We start from the raw sequence: 21,159 nt of genomic DNA on the forward strand, positions 1-21,159 counted from the left end.
TATCCTCCTGTTTCTGTTGCTGTGATCTGGTATGTTTTTGCTGTTCGTTTAAATAAAGACAACCTGTTTGGTTTGGAGTGCGGCCATCCATCCTTCATTTTACGCCAAAGCTGAAGCCCGTGTTAAAGGCCTTAAATGTGCTCCATTCTTTCAGGCCTAGCCCCAAAACCAGCTCTTGCTGCAATTTCAACATGCCAAACTGCAGCTAACTGAACTAGGACAATGAACCACCAATATGGTCCAGCTTTTCAAGAATATGCTGTAACTGAGCAAAAGCACTCGGTTCTTTGTGTGTGGATCATCGAGGGAAAACGGAGCTGGAATTTGCACCTGACTGGTGTGAACCTGGCCTCAATCTTCTGCCCTTCTTGTTTTAACTTTGAAAAGTAAAAAAAAAAAAAAAAAAATTCCTCCCAGTAGATACCTTATACAGCCCATTTCCTGTTTTTGGTCTGGAAAAAACATAGGCTCACGACATCACGCACAGCTCTCTCTCTCTCGTGAAAGTTTGCATGGAAAAGGGAGGGGGTGAGTCATAAGAGGGCCAATGAGAGCTGCAGAGCCTGTGTGTGTGTGTGTGTGTGTGTGTGTGTGTGTGTGTGTGTGTGTGTGTGTGTGTGTGTGTGTGTGTGTGTGTGTGTGTGTGTGTGTGTGTAAATCCAGGAAGTGAATAGGCAGCAGCTTAAGCTGCCCACAGTTAAACGATTACAGCCAGACTCAGTCTGGAGATTCACACAGCAAATTTGGAAAGTACAGAATAGCAGTACAGTGGAGCATCGGTTTACGAGCATTTTGAAAGACGAGCAACTTTTTTTAAAATTGACTCGGTTTGCGGGTATTGTTTAGCAAAACAAGCAAAACAAGCAGAATTCAAGCTAATGTGGTGTGCAGTACCGCATTTGGCCTGCGGTGCGGGGGCACCGGACCGTTCGGAAATACTACATTCCCAGGTTTTTTTTACGAAGGTCAGCCGAGCCGTTCCCAGGGCCTTTCCGAGTGTTTCTGAGGCTCTACGGCGCCCCCACCTCTGGCCACATGCGGTATTGCATGCCATTGAAGTCGATGCGGAACAAATTGTTTTTATTTCCATTGACTTCTATAGGGAAACTTGCTTTGACATGCGAGTGCTTTGGACTACGAGAATTCTGGAACGGATTATGCTCGTAATCCAAGGTAACACTGTATATATAATATGCAAAGTGGTTGGAGGGAAGCCTTTTACAAATTATGTGAGCAGACTGCAGCTCCTCTCTAACCGTAAATGGGGAAACAAATTATTTTTCTCAGAGGATCGCAATGGTATTAGACGTGTGCATATACATGTGCATCTTATGCAAACTCATGTTTTAGTGAGATTGTGCAGGGCAGCAGAGGTTGCTTTACTTATTTTTTGTGTTTAAATATCTCTTTTCTGTCCAGTGACCCAACGAGAAGCTGCTTCCCATGCTGGTACTCGCTCCCAAGCCCCACTGCTGTGTCCATTGACAAAGAGCTGCAGATGTGCACAGCGCTGGATGGAATAAGAGCGCAAGTAAGGGAGGGGGGGGGGGGGGGAGATTCCACAACAATGCATGAAGGTAAAAAATGTTTAGGCTTTAGAACCACTTTAACTTCATCGCCATCACATAGGGGCTAACAAAACCCATATTGGGTGGCATTAGGCAGGTGAGGGGCACCATTTGGAGACACGAGGGGCCTAGACACCTAAAGCAGCAGTGAGATTTTTTTAAACACTTCAGACTCTGGATATAGTACATACATTCAAAGAGCTGAAGTATTTAAAACAATCATGTAGCACTTTTTGGCATGCACTATACCAGGGCTCGACAAATCCCGGGCGACTAGAAATAGGGTCCTGGCGACTTGGCTTGGAAGAGGGGCTGGTGCCATCTGGTGGTGAGCCGTTGGTATTACAAGTTATTACCACCAGATGTGTAAGCTGGCGCCATCTGGTGGTGGCCGTTGGTATTACAAGTTAAACAGCAATTCTAATGTAATTTTTCACTATTTTCACTGCCATCTTCTTCCCTCTAATTAGAACCCCCAAACATTATATATATTTTTTATCCCAACACCCTGGAGAATAAAATGGCGATCATTGCAATACTTTCTGTCATGCCGTATTTGCGCAGCGGTCTTACAAGCGCACTTTTTTTGGGGAAAATTACACTTTTTTTAATTAACCACTTAAGCCCCAGACCATATTGCTGCCTAAAGACCCAAGGGGTTTTTACAGTTCGGGACTGTGTCGCTTTAACAGACAATTGCGCGGTCGTGCGACGTGGCTCCCAAACAAAATTGGCGTCCTTTTTTCCCCACAAATAGAGCTTTCTTTTGGTGGTATTTGATCACCTCTGCGGTTTTTATTTTTTGCGCTATAAACAAAAATAGAGCGACAATTTTGAAAAAATTCAATATTTTTTACTTTTTGCTGTAATAAATATCCCCCAAAAACATATATAAAAACATTTTTTTTCCTCAGTTTAGGCCGATACGTATTCTTCTACCTATTTTTAGTAAAAAAAATCGCAATAAGCGTTTATCGATTGGTTTGCGCAAAATTTATAGCGTTTACAAAAATAGGGGATAGTTTTATTGCATTTTTATTAATTTTTTTTTTTTTACTACTAATGGCGGCGATCAGCGATTTTTTTCGTGACTGCGACATTATGGCGGACACTTCGGACAATTTTGACACATTTTTGGGACCATTGTCATTTTCACAGCAAAAAATGCATTTAAATTGCATTCTTTATTGTGAAAATGACAGTTGCAGTTTGGGAGTTAACCACAGGGGGCGCTGTAGGAGTTAGGGTTTACCTAGTGTGTGTTTACAACTGTTGGGGGGTGTGGCTGTAGGAATGACGTCATCGATCGTGTCTTCCCTATAAAGGGAATGACGCGATCGATGCGCCGACACAGTGAAGCACGGGGAAGCCGTGTTTACACACGGCTCTCCCCGTTCTTCAGCTCCGGGGAGCGATCGCGACGGAGCGGCTATAAACAAATAGCCGCGCCGTGGTCCCGGATCGCTCCCCGAGCGGACCCGACCTCCGCATGTAGCGGGGGGGGGGGTCCCGATCGGACCCCCCACCCGCTAATAGGCGAGGACGTACATGTACGCCCATGTGCCTGTACGTGCCATATTGTGGACGTATATGTACATGCGGGGGTCGGGAACTGGTTAAAAAATAAAACAGTAAAGTTATCCCCATTTTTTTTTTATATTATGAAAGATAATGTTACGCCGAGTAAATTCATACCCAACATGTCACGCTTCAAAATTGCGTCCGACAAATCTTCATAGGCGACGTTTAAAAAAATCTACAGGTTGCATGTTTTGAGTTAGAGGAGGTCTAGGGCTAGAATTATTGCTCTCGCTCTACCAATCGCGGTGATACCTCACATGTGTGGTTTGAACACCGTTTACATATGCGGGCGCTGTTCACGTATGTGTTCGCTTCTGCGCGCAAGCGGGACGGGGCGCGTTTTCTGGCTCCTAACTTTAGCTGGCTCCTAGATTCCAAGCAAATTTGTCAACCCCTGCACTATACTCTCCAACAGCTAATGTCACACACACCATTTGTAAACATCAACCGTCTAATTACATACAGGATTAACATGTTTAGCCGATTCTTAGCTGAGGCTTCTGTCTTACTCTGAAGCATGAACATTTCCTAGCCATGTGCAGCTAAAACACCACAACAAAAACATACCAAGTGTATTTCAAAAGGTTAATGTGATGAAATAGCCTCATCCTGAACATTTAGCCTTTAAATTTATTTTTATAGCAAAGACTAGAAAAAAATCGAAATTGCTCAGCAGATCTCTATCAAATTGTTTTCCTAAGCATCCATTCACTGCAGTTTTTGCACTAGTTTACAAGTTAAAAACAGAATTATTTGCTAGAAAATTGTGGGTGTTGGGAATTCCACCGCCCTAGAGAATAAAATGGCGGTCGTTACAATACTTTGTCACACCATATTTGTGCAGTGGTTTTATAAGCGTACTTTTTGGGGGATTTTTTTTATTTTTTTTTAACCACTTGAGACCCGTGCTATAGACAAAAGACGTCCACAGCACAGCTCTCAAGTGCCGAGTGGACGTCCTTTTATGTGCATTACCCGCGCGCGCCACTGGGGGGCGCGCAGCGGGTAAACACTGTCCCGTCGCATCGCCGAAGAGCCGATGCGTGTACCTGGCGGCCGCGATGTCCGCCAGGTACACGCGATCGTCGGTAACACAGCAGGGACGTGGAGCTCTGTGTGTAAACACAGAGCTCCACGTGCTGTCAGAGGAGAGGAGACCGATCTGTGTCCCTTGTACATAGGGACACAGCATCGGTCACCTCCCCCAGTCACCCCCCTCCCCCCACACAGTTAGAACACACCCAGGATACACATTTAACCCCTTCCTCACCCCCTAGTGTTAACCCTTTCCCTGCCAGTCACATTTATACAGCAATTAGTGCATTTTTATAGCACTGATCGCTGTATAAATGTGAATGGTCCCAAAGATCGCCGCCATTACTAGTAAAAAAAAAAAAAAATAATGCTGTTCCCCATTTTGTTGACACTATAACTTTTGCGCAAACCAGTCGCTTATTGCGATTTTTTTTTTTTTACAAAAATACGTCGAAAAATACGTATCGGCCTTAACTGAGAAAAAAAATATTTAAAAAAAAAAAAAAAAATTGGGATATTTATTATAGCAACAAGTAAAAAAATATATATATATTTTTTAAATTGTCGCTCTTTTTTGTTTATAGCGCAAAAAATAACCGCAGAGGTGATCAAATACCACCAAAATAAAGCTCTATTTGTGGGGAAAAAAGGACGTCAATTTTGTTTGGGAGCCACGTCGCACGACCGCGCAAATGTCAGTTAAAGCGGCGCAGTGCCGGAAGCTGACATTTCGCCTGGGCACGAAGGGGGTTTATGTGCCCAGTAAGAAAGTGGTTAATATATATATACATTGTGAAAGAAAAAAAAAGGAATGCTAAAGGTTGCATGTTTTAAGTTACAGAGAAGGTCTAGGGCTAGAATTATTGCTCTCGCTCTGCTGATTGTGGCGATACCTCACATGTGGCTTGAACACAGTTTTCATATGTAGGCGCTGCTCACGTATGCGTTCGCTTCTGTAAGCTCTGCTCTTATTTTACCATTTTTTATTTACACCTGTTTTTAACAAAAAAAAAAAAAAATTGTCACTTATTTTTATTACAAGGAAGGTTAACATTCCCTGTGGACGAGATGTTCCAGAGACCGGACTGCACAGTGTGTTAAAGACACAAATTAGCCTTTTTTAAAACTACTTTCTGCAAGTGCATTACTTGTCGAATAAATAAACCTTATCTTACATATTACACTTAGGTTGCGCTTCCTGTTTGTTCCCTTGTCCCCCTGTCAGGAGAGCAGCCGATCGTCTCTCCTCGGCTGTCAGACGCGAGCGAGGAAAATCAGATCAACGGCTCTTCCTGTTTACATCGTGAAGAGCCGTAATTGGACACGGCTGATCACGTGGTAAAGAGCCTCCGTCGGAGGCTCTTTACGAGATCGATGTAGCGGCGTGTTAGACTGACACACCGCACCACCGATCACCATGGGCGCGCGGCGGCTGTTATCCTGCTGGATGTCATGACGCCCAGTCCAGATAACTCAACCACCACCCGGCCGTCATTCTGCTATGGGGCGGGAAGTGGTTAAATTACAAGCGTTCTCTCGGAACAGGATTATGCTTGTAATCCAAAGGTTCCACTGTATTTCTGTGAAGAAAAAAATATATACGGTATATATAAAATTTCTTTGGGTACAGTGATTACCAGTTTAAGTAGTGCTAAAGAGCAAGACATGGCCTGCTCACGAAGGGGGCAAAAATCTTCTGCAGCGCAAGTGGTTAAAGGGAACTTCACTTATTTAGCATTAGTGAATACAAAGTATATCATATTTACTGGTTTTAAACTTTTTTTTTCTATTTTCTTCAGTTACTTCCTGGCTTCAAGACCTAGGCAAATGTCAAACATGCCAGGAATTTTCAGGAGGGTTTTTTTCAGCGAAGCACATACTCCTGCCTGCATGCCTGAGCTAAGGGCAAATTGATTAAGGAACCAAATGCTACATAAATCATTTGCCTATACAGTATTCAAGATGGTCACAGACAGAAATGCTAGGGGGTGTTTTTCAAAATAATTTCACAGAAAAATAAAGCATGGGGATGGATGCGGGAGTTTGCTTTAAATATTTAAAAATCAATAGAATTTTTTGTTTGTGGTAGTCAGATGCATGGTATTTCCTCTACATTTTAATAATTTGGCAGCACATGGATAAAATGATAACTAGGGTTGTCCCGATACCACTTTAAAGCGGTAGTTCACCCCCCCCCCGACACATTTTACCATCGAGACAGGCATTGTAGCGCAAGCTACAGTATGCCTGTCCCGATTTTTTTAACCCCGTACTCACCTTGTAGTCGTCCATCGTAGATTTCGGCTCCCGCGGGGAATGGGCGTGCCTATGGAGAGGGAGGATGATTGACGGCCGGCCCTGGCACGTCACTCTCCCCGAAGACAGCCGGAGTAGGTCTCGGCTCTTCACGGCGCCTGCGCACAGGCTATGCGCACGCGTCGTGAAGACCAAGCCTATTTCGGCTATTTCCGGAGAAGCGTGACGCGCCAGAGCCGGCCGTCAATCATCCTCCGTCTCCATAGGCACGCCCATTCCCCGGTATCTTCGATGGACGACTACAAGGTGAGTACGGGGGTAAAAAATTCGGGACAGGCATACTGTAGCTCGCGCTACAATGCCTGATTTTAAGGTAAAAGAAAAATTTTTATTTTTTTTTTCTGTCGATAGGGTGAACCCCCGCTTTAAGACCGAGTACAAGTACTGATACTTCTCCTCTCCACCCCCCCCCCCCCCCAAGTAAGCACCGATACCGAATACCGATACTTTTACCGAGTCCCTTTCTCAGCAGCATTCATAAACTGAAACATTTGTAAACACAGGTAACAATGTTTCAGTTACCGTATTTTCCGGCGTAGAAGACGACTTTTTGGATGCAAAAAAATGCATCCAAAGTCGGGGGTCATCTTATACGCCGGTGACAGTCTCCGTGCTGCTGCGGGCGTCCATGATTTGAAAGCCGCGCCTTCTTCTCAGACTGTCCTGTGATAGGCGGAACACAAATCTTCCCAGCAGCGCCTCTGTTCTGTGTTCCGCCTATCACGGATGTCCTCTCGTCCGAGGATGAGAAGGCATCCGTGATAGGAGGAACACAGAACAGAGGCGCTGCTGGGAAGATTTGTGTTCCGTCTATCACAGGACAGTCTGAGAAGAAGGCGCGGCTTTCAAATCATGGACGCTCGCAGCAGACGGAGACCGTCACCGGCCTGGAAGCCAGAAGCTGCAAAACGTGAGTGATGGCACAGTGGGGGCATGTAATGTAATGGCACAGTGGGGGCATGTAATGTAATGGCACAGTGGGGGCATGTAATGTAATGGCACAGTGGGGGCATGTAATGTAATGGCACAGTGGGGGCATGTAATGTAATGGCACAGTGAGATTTGAAAAAAGCCTGTTTCTGTCAGCAGTTGTTTTTGTCAGCGGTTGTTCCGGCTACCCCTCAGCTTCCAGAAAGACTAGAAGGAAGGGGGTAGTCTTATACGGCGAGTACATCCCAAAACCAACATTTTTCCTGGAAAATTAGGGTGTCTTATACGCCCAGTCGTCTCATACGCTGGCAAATACGGTATGTGAATGGACAGAGTCAGTGATCACTGAATGTCCGTTCGGAGCAGGATTTACCGGCTCCTACCCCGCTCTTCATCCTGACATTTCCAGGGGGCGGAGGAGGAGCACATTAGGAGAGAGAAACACGGCGGCATACACGGGATACACTGCAGCAAAACAGAGGGGGGCTGGAGGAGGACACGGGGCAGTCAGCGGTGATCATGTGTGGGGGAGTTACAAGCACCAACCACCACTGATTTTAAAGCAGCTGAAAGCCGCGCGGGGGAAGGGGTGTAGAGAGAAGAGGTGAAATTAATTTTAAATCTATACAGCGGTGATAGGTGCTTGTAACTTCCCCACGCACTGATCACCGCGGACAGTACAAGTATCGGGTGAAGCATCGGGAGCATTTGCCCGAGTACAAGTACTCGGGCAAATGCTTGGTATCGGTCCCGATACTAGTATCGGGACAACCCTAATAACAAGCAACACTACTATAGGCTAGTTCATGCAGGATTTAGGCTAGGTTCACACTTATGTGGGTGGGTTGCTGCAATGGGACCACACCTTTAAACGACAGTGCAACCACCTGCAAAGAAAAAAGTGCTGCCTCTCAGGAGATGCTTGGGGATACCGATAACCCCAATGGCACCCCCATGCATGGAAAAACCGCACTGCATTATGCAGTTTACCTGTGGCCGAGTTTTCTCAAAAGGCACAAGGACTTTTTCCCAGCGTTTTCTGTGGCTACAGCAGCCCATTCAAACAAGCTACACAGTTGCAAGGAAACCGCATCTGCACCGCCACCTTTGGACCATACATTTAACATCTTCGAATACAAAAGTTAAGCAGGGAATTTTCTCAGGAGCAAAAATAGGGAAAAAAAACTGCGCTAACTAAAACAATGATTAAGCTGCTACATACAAACAAACAAAGCTGAGTAAATGGTAAACAAAAAATGTAGCGCTAAATAAAATGTGGGATGCCAAGTGGGGTACCGACATTAAATAGTGCAAGTGCACATATCTGACTGACATGAAAGTCAGAGATAAAGTTCCATATAAAAAACACACACACAAAACATGTAGCCAAGTCTCTGTTGGGAACTTGAAGTGGATCATCAATTAAACAATTGGTGTGAGGTGTAGGGTGGATAGATGTCCAATGATTGAAGAAACAAACAGGTGATCAATTTGTCTGCAGTAATCTATACGAATCACAATGACATCAGATGTATGGTAGGTATAAATACGCTTACCGGATAAGTTGGACTCTGATACTGTACAGCAAAAGAGTCAAACGGGCATAGTGGTCATTAGGGAACTGGGACCACTGCAACCAGGTATAGGACAAGAAGTTTGTGGATGAAACTCCAACTGGCATGGACACCAGGAACCAGTGATGTTCAAATGGCGTGCTGTAAAACTGCAACGGATTCCGGATGGGATCCTTAGACTGCGTGTCCAAGGGTACAAGCAATGAACTCAGCTGAAGCTCCGGTCAGACCATGAGATAAAATAAAGAAAAAAGGGGGCTCCAATAGCGCAGGTCAATAAAACCAAATTAAGGTTTATTCAATAAAAGTCATACATGAATGATGACATAAAAGTAATCACGTGATGAAGCAATATGGGGTGCTCAATGGCGTACCCGACGCGTTTCGGCCACAGAAGCCTTCAACAGGGGCATGATGCCCCTGTTGAAGGCTTCTGTGGCCGAAACGCGTCGGGTACGCCATTGAGCACCCCATATTGCTTCATCACGTGATTACTTTTATGTCATCATTCATGTATGACTTTTATTGAATAAACCTTAATTTGGTTTTATTGACCTGCGCTATTGGAGCCCCCTTTTTTCTTTATTTTATCTCATGGTCTGACCGGAGCTTCAGCTGAGTTCACTGCTTGTACCCTTGGACACGCAGTCTAAGGATCCCATCCGGAATCCGTTGCAGTTTTACAGCACGCCATTTGAACATCACTGGTTCCTGGTGTCCATGCCAGTTGGAGTTTCATCCACAAACTTCTTGTCCTATACCTGGTTGCAGTGGTCCCAGTTCCCTAATGACCACTATGCCCGTTTGACTCTTTTGCTGTACAGTATCAGAGTCCAACTTATCCGGTAAGCGTATTTATACCTACCATACATCTGATGTCATTGTGATTCGTATAGATTACTGCAGACAAATTGATCACCTGTTTGTTTCTTCAATCATTGGACATCTATCCACCCTACACCTCACACCAATTGTTTAATTGATGATCCACTTCAAGTTCCCAACAGAGACTTGGCTACATGTTTTGTGTGTGTGTTTTTTATATGGAACTTTATCTCTGACTTTCATGTCAGTCAGATATGTGCACTTGCACTATTTAATGTCGGTACCCCACTTGGCATCCCACATTTTATTTAGCGCTACATTTTTTGTTTACAATTTTCTCAGGAATAGGTACAGAAACTCAAACCACGTCCCCCCAGAGTTCACTAAACAGAGGGTGTGGCCAAATTGCACTGGGAGGATTTTAAGAGGGTAATAAATGCCAGGTGTGCTTTTGTGAAGTTTAGGGATGTGCTATGTACTGAGTGCAGAGTTCAGGGGTACGCTACATATTAGGTGCAGGTTTGAGGAGTGCAAGACATACTGAGTGCAGGGTTCATGGTTAAGATCTTTCATAGGCTGTCCACATCTCGCTTCCACCAGTCTTTGGCTGACCTCTACCCCCCCCCCCCCCCTCAAAAGCTTTCTTGCATCTCACACACCCAGCCCAGCCTTCTTTTTTTAAAAGCAACAGTGGTGAACGGGGAATTAAAGGTGAGGAATTGAGTTTTGCTACATTCCAGCTGCAAAAAAAAAAAAAAACTTTGGGTGTGAGGGCACATTCAGCCCACGGGCCTTGCGTTTGACCCATGTGCAGTAGATATTTTCTGTCCTTTCAGGCCTTAAGGCAAAGTTCCACCCAAAAGTGGAACTTCTGCTAATTTGTCTTCTCCCCCACTCCTGTGCCACATTTTGCACATTTCAGGGAAGGGGGGTACCCCGTCCACACTTCCGGGAGACGGGGACTGCGGCGCATTATGTCAGCAGCTCGGCTCCCTCCACCTACTTCCCCCGATGCGGCAGAAGGAGAGCGCAGCATTGCCTCGCACATGCGCAGTAGGGACCTGGCGTGAATTCCTAATGCTTCACTACCGAGTCCCCTTACCGTAAATGGCAGCACCCAACAGCCGATGGAAACATCAGCTGTGGTGCCAACATCGCTGGACTCCAGTACAGGTAAGTGTCCTATTAAAAGTCAGCAGCTGTAGAATGTGCATCTGCTGGCTTTGAATTCTTGCAGGGGTGGGCAGACCTCCGGCTTTGACTGGCAAGAGTAAATGTGTCCGACAAATTAGTTCATCTATTTTAACCTTTTCAAATTGTGACAGCGAGTGCGGGGAGAAGATCCCTGTCCCACTGTTACAGGAGGGAGAGCTGTGGGAACAGGTTACATGTGCCACCCCAAAAGGTGTAACATGTTCCCAAAAGGTGCACTTATCCCTTTAATATTAAACTTTAATATTTCATACCAAGTTTTCTGCAACATGCTCCAAACTGTCAGTCCATTGAAGTGGCAGTAAAAGGGTCTTTGGGGGGGGGGTGGGGGTTTGCGGGGACTTTCTACCTGCATGTTAACGTTATCTGCTAGAATGCATCACATACTTAAAAACGAATCTCTTACTGCTGACAGGGCTTCCATCTTCATCCAGTCTTCCATATAGGCTCAATCACAAACATTATCTCAGAAAATACTAATTGCATGGTTGTCATGTTTACTAGCTTGCTTTAACATCAATTTTAAACATCTGACCTGAAACTAGTATGCAGAAAAGGATTCCTCAAAATCAAAGTATCCATTCCAAGTATTATACAATACCATATAACAGGAAACCAACTAGCATATTTTGGGGAGGATAATGGTAAATATAAGTAAAGGATCCCCCCCTTCAATCATACTTGCCTTGGTGGATGCTGCATCTGTCCCCTGGGCACCTCTACATTGAGAGCTGAGCGATAGAACACAGCCGATCGCTCTGCTTTCAGTGCTCCGTGAGCAGAGAGCTGTAGACTGTCAGTCACAGCTCTCTGCTCTTCTCCCTCCTCGCTCACTGGAGCTGTGGAGGGGGTGGAGTGGCCGTTTACAATAAACAAAGTTGTCCTTTTACCGACAACATGCAAGATTTGCCACTATCTGTTATTCCCTGGATGACTCGTTTACAAAACTGCATTCATCTAAAACGTCTTCCAATTTTTGTGTTTAAAGTTATCCAAACAATGCTGTCACATGACATTTTCCCCCAGAGCTTATGCTCATCACTGCATTGATTTTACAGAATATAGGATTCAAAAAGATCTCAGTCACTGATCACTAGCCCTACAAAACAAATTACGCAATTTGTAAGAACAGACAACTAGAAAGTGACAGGCATCACGAATCTGCAAAATGAAATTGCCCATAGTCCTCCAACATGGGATGGGATTTTAGGTCCACAGCTGATCCCTACTGAGTAACCAATTACCACACACTGCATTAAAGCGGGTTTAAAATGCCAAAATAAGTATATTGCAGTTTACCAATCCTTAGCTTTGGTAGGTGCATTAGTTAATTGTCTGTAGTCTTTTTCCCATGTTTTCACCTGGTGATCTGGCCAGTAAAACCCCTCTTGTATTAGAGTGCCAACACTGGAGGAATGAGCAAAGGGAGCACATTTGGACAGCAATATTGTCAGTCTGGGGATAAGGAGTGTTAGATGTACTAGCAGATTTAAATACACCAAGGCCCCTTTCAAATGGGACGGAATTCTACTACAATTCGCTTTTCCAACAGGGGATCCATCTGCTGATCCCCCACTGAGCAGGCGGATGACAGTTCAATGCCCACTCCACTAGTGCAGACCAGACAAGAACAGCCTACTCTCCTCTGTGGGAAATTGGCTGTAAAACAGACCGTCTGTTTACACCCCCAACTACCATCTGATCTAATCAGGCGAAGGGGAACGGATCCCATTCTTTTGATTTTTGCCAAATGATAACAGAGATAAGGCAGTTGAAATCGGACTACCCTTAGGAGGATGGAGGGTCCGGTCAGGTTTGTCTGCAAAATTAACAGGCGGATCTGATGGTACCACCCGGGTGAAAGGGGCCTAACAAATTGAAGCCATATTTATATATGCAGTCCTTAGAAACAGTCCCCCCCCCCCTTTTGGGATAAAGGATTTACCGTCAGTGGTAATTTTTCTTGCGTCAATATTAAAGTGATACTAAAAGTCTTGTTTAAAAAAAAACTAGCATTGTGGATACCAAAGTCGATCTTCAGGTCCATAGACCGTATGATCTCCTCTTTTCTGTGGCAGGGGGAGGCTCCCTCGCCTCAAACTGGCCATTCTTCAGCAACCATGGGGGGAGGGAGGATTGGCAGTACCCAATTTCCATAAATACTTTACGGCCGGCCAGCTGGCGGTGGCTAATCGCTGGTTGATTACCGCTCCGGACGACGCTGCGGTCTCTCTGGAGGCTGCCTGTGTGGGCTCCTATGAGGCACTCTCGCTTCTGGTCTATAGAGGGCCGAGGGCTCCCTACCCCTTGACGTCCTCTATGCGCTCGGTACTCAGAGCATGGTCTGTGGCCCATGAGCTGAGACCCCAGGATAGTGTCACTTTCTCCCCCGAGACTCCCCTGTGGAGGAATCCCAAGCTGTCACATTTTCTTGATTATCCAGATCCAGTGGTGTGGACCGAATTAAACTCCTGCGCCATATAGTGGCTAATGGCACTCTTATGCCATTTGACGACCTAAAAGCATGTTATGGTCTACCCAACACGCATTTCTTTAGGTACCTGCAACTAAGACATGCATTTCAGGCCCAATTCAGGGGGGGTACTCTTGTCTTTAAACTCAGTGATTTGGAATTATTGGCTCGTGGTGAATCGCTGTCTAAAGCGGTTTCTGTGCTATATAGGGACCTTTTTCAGGAAACGACTAAATTGCTGGCGCCATGTAGACGGGCCTGGGAGACAGTGACCTCGGGTCTGGACAGAGATGACTGGGATGATGTTTGGGGAGCAGCTTTTCAGGCCTTGGTCTCTACCAGGGATAGACTCATCCATTACAAATTTCTACACAGGATTTACCTGACGCCTGCTAGACTAGCTAGAATGTTTGGGAACCAGGGATCTGTATGCTGGCGGTGTTCCATGCCCTCCTAAATTTTATGCACATCTTTTGGGAATGTCCCCGGGTTCAGCCATACTGGCAGGGGGTGGTGGACTGTATACGGTCGGTCACTTCCATTTTGGTTCCCATCAATGTGGAGGTGTGTTTACTGCATTTGGACAAAGCAGTACAGATCCTCCTCCTCTTGGCGTTTCGCCAGAGCTCCTGTCTCCTCCCTCCTGTCAAGTGCCCCCACAACAAGCAGCTTGCTATGGGGACACCCGAGCAAAGCTGTTGCTCTGTCTATTCAGACATGGTGCCGCGGCTCATCCCCGACTGATTGAAAGCAGTGAGAGCCAATGACACCTGCTGCTGCGTCTCAAGCAATCAGGAGGGAAATTCCCGGGACAGTAGATTCTCTCACACAACATCACTGGATCGAAATCCGGCTCAGGCAAGTATAAAGGGGGGGGGCTTAGGAGGGATGTTGCACACAGGTTTTTTTATCTTAATGCATAGAATGCAATAATAAAAGAAAAGAAAAAAAAAAAACACACACCTTTTGCCTTTAGAACCACGTTAACTGCTACATTTACAGGACAGCTTGTGCTTTAATGGACATGTAGTCCTGGGCAGGAGAAGGAAGGGATTTAAAGTTCGAAAAGCCAGAGTTATATTTTTTTAACCTTAATGCATTAGGGTGAAAACATACTGTGACCACCTCCCCCCAGTCTCCACTGTATACTTACCTGATCCCGAACCAGTACAGGGCCCGTGAGCAGCATCATTGCTCTTTCCCTCCCCCCCACAGGACTCAGATGCTATCAATCACAGCCTGTGAGGAGGGAGCAGGGCCAAGCACACAGTGCAGCTAGGGATAAAGCTTTTGGCTTGCTATGGAGGCACTCTGAAGGAAGGAGGAGCCAGGAGCGCCTGTAAGGGACCCTAGAAAAAGGAGGATCGAGCTTCTCTGTGCAAAACCAATGCACAGAACAGGTAAGCATTATAGGTTTGTTTTTTTTTTTTTAAATCTACAACATTTACAAAGTACTTTAGGGGCTCAGTGTAGGGAAGATCAGCATCTGAACCTAGAGAAGCTGAATGAAGGAGGATATGTAGCTTCATGTCTGACTCACAGTTAAAATACCCTGTATATTCTATCTCTGGGTATGTATTGAATAATATATATATATATATATATATATATATATATATATATATATATATATATATATATATATATATATATATATATATCACACACACACACACTTTCACAGTATAAATTAACTTTAGAGTAGTGATTATTTGCAGCTGAGCTACAGCCATTTGTTTTTGTACTATAAAGAGCAAATTTTTAGTTTTTAACCCCATGACAGATACAAAAAATAAATGTAGCGGCCTGCTACTTTCTAGCCGGCGCTGCTTTAAATTTTAGAGGGTAGTCTGAGAGTTAGTTGACTCAGACCATATGAATCTTGACAAATTTTGGCCTCTGTTCCAGCCATGGCTGCACTGTGAGTGACCACTATTGTTGTCTGGGGTGCCGTTACCACCCGAGGCAGGTCAAGGGTGTTTGCCTTCTGCAGCCAATCAGTGGGAGTTGATCGTCCCCGCTGTGCATGCTGGGGAGGAGTACTTAAGGGACAGACGCCATTGGACCGGGGTCGTCGATCGCTGGTCTGTCTTCCCACCACCCCCCAGTGTGTGGCCCTCCTGGCCGGGGGTGCGTGTTCATGGCTCCGGGACCATGTTGGTCCGGGGTTGTGATCTACCAAGTAGGCCCGGTAGTCAGGCTGGGTCTACATTTGCAGAGTGGTTCTGTGCTGTCCGTCCTGGAGGGAGGAAGCCACTCGATGAAAAACCTAGCTTGGAGAGCACCGAGCAAGAGGCTGGTATCTCAGGAGAGGCCTTGAACTTCAAAGGACGCACCATTACTGAAAGGCTGAATGATGGTCGCCTGTCAGTTCCAAGTCTGCAATTAGTCAATCTGGAGAGTTCCGGGTGCTGAATCCTGTGTTGAGAGGATTTTGGACCGAACATACCTCCATCTGTGGGAAGGTCTGTGGCAGAGACTTTACCAAATTTTCCGTGCGCCATCTCGGCTGCTAGGCTAGCGAGATGGGCCTATCCGGGTGCGCAATACCCACTCTGGCTAGAGTGGCGACAAAAGCTACATTACTGGAGGCAGGAGTGTTTCTGGACAGAAGTTATACACCTGAACCTATTACCCTTCCACCTCTTCAACTACTTTTATTCTTTTACCAAGTTCAGCATATAAAGCAAAGAAAAAAAGTCCAAGGTGTGGACATTGAACTTTTTCTCAACTCATCCGATACCGTAGACGGCAAGGAAATAGAGGCAACATGCCACCCAAAACAATCCAGCAGCTCCTTCGGGGGTAGTGCTACATAATAAAAAATGCTGCTGTTGATACTACCAAGTACTACTCTTGTACTGCTTTCACATTGGGGGCGGCGTCGGCAGTAAAGCTCCAATATTTTTAGCAGCGCTTTACCGCAGTTTTTGAGGCATTCGGCCGCTAGCGCGGTGCTTTTAACCCCTGCTAGCGGCTGAAAAAAAGTTAAAAACTACCCGCAAAGCACCGCTGCAGCAGCACTTTGGCGGCGGTTCGGCTGCACTGCCCATTCACTTCAATGGGCAAGAGCGGTGTACACACCGCTCCAAAGATGCTGCTTGCAGGACATTTAACGTCCTGCCAGCGAATCGACTCAGTGTGAAAGCGCTCTGTCTTTCACAACGAGACTGCAGGGGAGGAGTTTTTCAGGCCCTTTACATGTGCTACTTTTAGTCTAAACGCGCCTGAAAAAACACCACAGTGTGAAAGGGGTCTTGGTGACAGGGGAAGTTAGCTATGTGCCCAAGACAAGGGAGTCCATATTGCAACATATATCACAGTCCTGTCTGAAAAATCTGCAAATCACTGTTTTAGGTCTTCAAAATTTGTATTCACTTTTTTTTATCACCGAGTATGATGCCATGTACCAGATTCAACCTCCAAGTTGATGCATAATATACACTCGCCAGACACTATTATGTACACCTGTTCAATTGCTTGGTAACAAATTTCCAATCAGCCAAACACATGGCAGCAACTCAATGGATTTAGGCATCTAGACATGGTTTAGTTCAAACTGAGCATCAGAATGGGGAAGAAAGGGGATTTAAGTGATGTGGTTAATGGAGCCAGACGGGCTGGTCTGAGTATTTAAAAAACTGCTGATCCACTGGGATTCCACCATCTCTAGGGTGTACAGAGAATGGCCTGAACAAAAAAAAGAAGATATCCAGTAAGCGGCAGTCGTACGGAAGAAAATGCCTTGTTGATGTCAGTGGAGAATAGGTTTGGAAATGATAGAAAGGCAACAGTAACTTAAATAACCACTCGTTACAACCAAGGTATGCAGAAAACCATCTCTGAATGCACAACACATCAAACCTTGAAGCAGATGGGCTATAGCAGTAGAAGACCACACCGGGTGCCACTCATGTCAGCTAACAGGAAACTGAGGCTGCAATACACACAGGCTCACCAAAATTGGACAATAGAAAATTGGAAAAATGTTGCCTGGCTTGACGAGTTTCGATTTCAGCTGTGACATTGAAATGTTGGGGTCAGAATTTAGAGTAAACATGAAAGCATGGATGCATCCTGCCTTGTATCAACTGTTCAGGATGGTGGTGGTGGTGTAAAGGTGTGGGGGGTATTTTCTTGGCACACTTTGGGCTCCTTTGTAGCAATTGAGCATCGTTTAAACACCACGGCCCACCCAAGTATTGTTGCCGACAAGGGTTAATCCCTTTAGGGCTACAGTGCACCCATCTTCTGATGGCTACTTCCAACAGTATAATGCACCATGTCACAAAGTTTAAGAGATCTCAAAACTGGTTTCTTGAACATGACAATGATTTCACCGTACTCAAATGGCATCCACAGTCACCAGCTCTCCAATAGAGGGCCTTTGGTATGTGGTGGAATTAGAGATTTTCATCATGGATGTGCAGCTGACAAATCTGCAGCATAATGCCATCATGTCAATATGGATCAAAATCTGAGGAAGGTTTCCAACACCTTGTTGAATCTATGCCACAAATAAGGCAGTTCTGAAGGCAAAAGGGGGTCCAACCCGCTACTAGCAAGGTGTACCTAATAAAGTGGCCAGTGAATGTATATCTTTAGTTATCCTGAGTATTAGATGTTTTACAAGGTTATTTATATTTAGCACTACAAATGGATACATTTAGAAATTATGCTTCGTTTTGTTTCTTAACTTTACATATTAACTAAATATTAGGTTTTTATCAGATCAAAACGATCATCCAACTGATTATGAAAGTAATAGTCAGTTGCAGCACTAGTTGTATTTTGGGCTAATGTAACCAAAGTCAATGTACACATTTTAACGGCTTCCATTGTTTTAGAGAAGTTCTGGTCAGACACTGGACCAAGGCTATGTAAACAAAAAAAAATAGCTTGACCTTTTGACATATTGACCAATGCCATGAACGATACAAACAGGGCCATCTACAGTTTTAGTAAAAAATACTCAGATACAGATATAGAAATGAAGAGGAAAAGGATCAGTCCATGTGGGAATGACCACCCAAACTTCCTAAATTAAAAGGCCAATAGCATAAGCAGAGAGATGGCGCCATAAAAACAGAAGTAGTAAAATGTTGTCTGTGCCAGAGGGTACTTCACAAGACCAAAGAAGGAACTTCACCTAGGGATTATTACGGTATTATACAGGATTTATATAGCGCCAACAGTTTACGCAGCGCAGTACAATATGAAGGGATGACAATAGCATCTAATTTCCTGCAACTATTTTGAGACTTGTTATTAAAAAAATTACCCAATTTTAGTGTATCCTTACTGTACACAGACCATTGTCTGCGCTCATTTGCATGGAAGGTTAGGTAGTGTGTACATGTGTTGAATACACATCTGTAATACTTTAACCACTTCCTTACTGGGCACTTAAACCCCCTTCCTGCCCAGAGGACTTTTTGCGATTCGGCACTGCGTCGCTTTAACTGACAATTGCGCGGTCGTGCGACGTGGCTCCCAAACAAAATTGACGTCCTTTTTTTCCCACAAATAGAGCTTTCTTTTGGTGGTATTTGATCACCTCTGCGGTTTTTATTTTTTGCGCTATAAACAAAAATAGAGCGACAATTTAGAAAAAAATAAATACATTTTTACTTGTTGCTATAATAGCTAAATTTTTTTTTATCCTCAGTCTAGGCCGAAAGGTATTCTACATATTTTTAGTAGTAAAAAAAAAAATCACAATAAGCGACTGGTTTGCGCAAAAGTTATAGTGCCTACAAAATAAGGGACAGAATTTTTTTTTATTATTATTTTTTTTTTTTTTTTACTAGTAATGGTGGCGATCTGCGATTTTTATTGCAAAAGCGACATTATGGCGGACACATCGGACACTTTTGACACATTTTTGGCACCATTCACATTTATACTGCAATCAGTGCTATAAATATGCACCAATTACTGTATAAATGTGACTGGCAGGGAAGGGGTTGAAGGGGGGTGACGGGGGGGGTGACCGATCTGTGTCTCTATGTACAAGAGACACAGATCGGTCTCCTCTCTCCCTGACAGCACTGCTGTCTGCGAGAGCCGGAAATGAGAAATGATCTCATATGTAAACATATGAGATCATCGCTCATTGGCCGCACAGATCGCCTAGGAAACGGCCACTCCGATTGGCCGTTCACGGCGATCTGTGATTGGCTGTGTCCAAGGGACACGGCCAGCACAGCAGTTCCCAGCTGCGCGCTCGGGAGCACGCGCGGGGAACAAGCAAAGGGGCGGACGTCAATTGACGGCGCCTCAGAGAATTAGAACCACCCTGCGGCCGTCAATAGTCGTACGGCCGTCGGGAAGTGGTTAAAGCGGAGTTCCGGCCACAATTTCACTTTTTAAATATAAATACCCCTGTAATACACAAGCTTAATGTATTCTAGTAAAGTTAGAACTAAGGTCCATTTTGTTAGGTTGTCACAGCATTTAGACACTTTATAAAATAGAAATTGACTGGGGCCATCTTAAGTGTGGGCATCATGAAGCCAGACTGTATGACTTCCTGGATTTCAGCCTTGCAGATCTCGCACATGCTCAGTGCTGCACAAGCAATGTAATAGTTTTCAGATCAGGTTTCAGCACCTGTACTGTCCAAGTCACATGATTCTTCGAGACTGGGGAGTGCACAGACTCCTGGAAAGTTACACCCACTACATTCCCAGGAGTCTGTGCGGTGAAGCTTAAGCACCTAGGTGCAGGAAGAGGGAAGATTAACTATTGTGCCTAGCAACAACACTTTGAAGGCATCTAAAAAATATATTTTTTTTCTTAAAGGACTAATGACATTTTTTTTAAAACTACTGATGTAATGTTATATTTATGGGTGGAACTCCACTTTAAGTGTTGTATTGTTTTCAGACAATACATTTTCTACAGGTTTGTGTTCCCTGCTTTACTGCAAAATGACCTAAAAACAAAGAAAACAAACCTCTGCATCAATAACACTACGGTTTCATTATATAAAGATGACTCTACACATATCCACAAACTTAGGGAACAGGTTTAGCAAGCTAAACAAAAGTTTGAGAGCCCTGAATATAATAGTATTTCCCTGTGACACTCATACAAATCACTTTTTTTACCAGTTACTAGCATGGGCAGAATTGTTGCCCTGACCTTGGATGTCGTCCCTCAGCTCTCTACCACTAATAGTGACTGTATCTCTACCAGCTCCATTTTTTTCCTCTATCCATCAGACGCTTAGGTCTTTAGTTGCCTACACACAAGGATACATTACAGTGTATGGGACACTCGTGTGCCTTTGGAACAGGTTCGCTTCTACCTATGGTTTAGAGATTTGGTCCACTTTCACACTTATACGACTTGTACTAGAGGTCGACCGATATATCGGCCGGCCGATATATCGGGCCGATATTCAGTCATTTTGGAGAAATCGGCATCGGCCGATTATTATCCAAATGTGGCCGATATTTAGCAGATCTGCATCAGCAGAGTGTGGAGAAGGAAGGAGGAACATGGGGTTCCCCCTCCCTTCTCCACACTGTCTGCAGAGCAGTGCCGTGTGTGTGAAGGAGAATGGAGCTGTCGGACTGATGTCGGGGTGGGCGGGACCCGGGGTGGGCGGGACTCAGCTGTCCAACACCAGCCAATGGGA

This window comes from Rana temporaria, chromosome 4 (genome assembly GCF_905171775.1).
Source record: "Rana temporaria chromosome 4, aRanTem1.1, whole genome shotgun sequence".
Classification (NCBI taxonomy): Eukaryota; Metazoa; Chordata; class Amphibia; order Anura; family Ranidae; genus Rana; species Rana temporaria.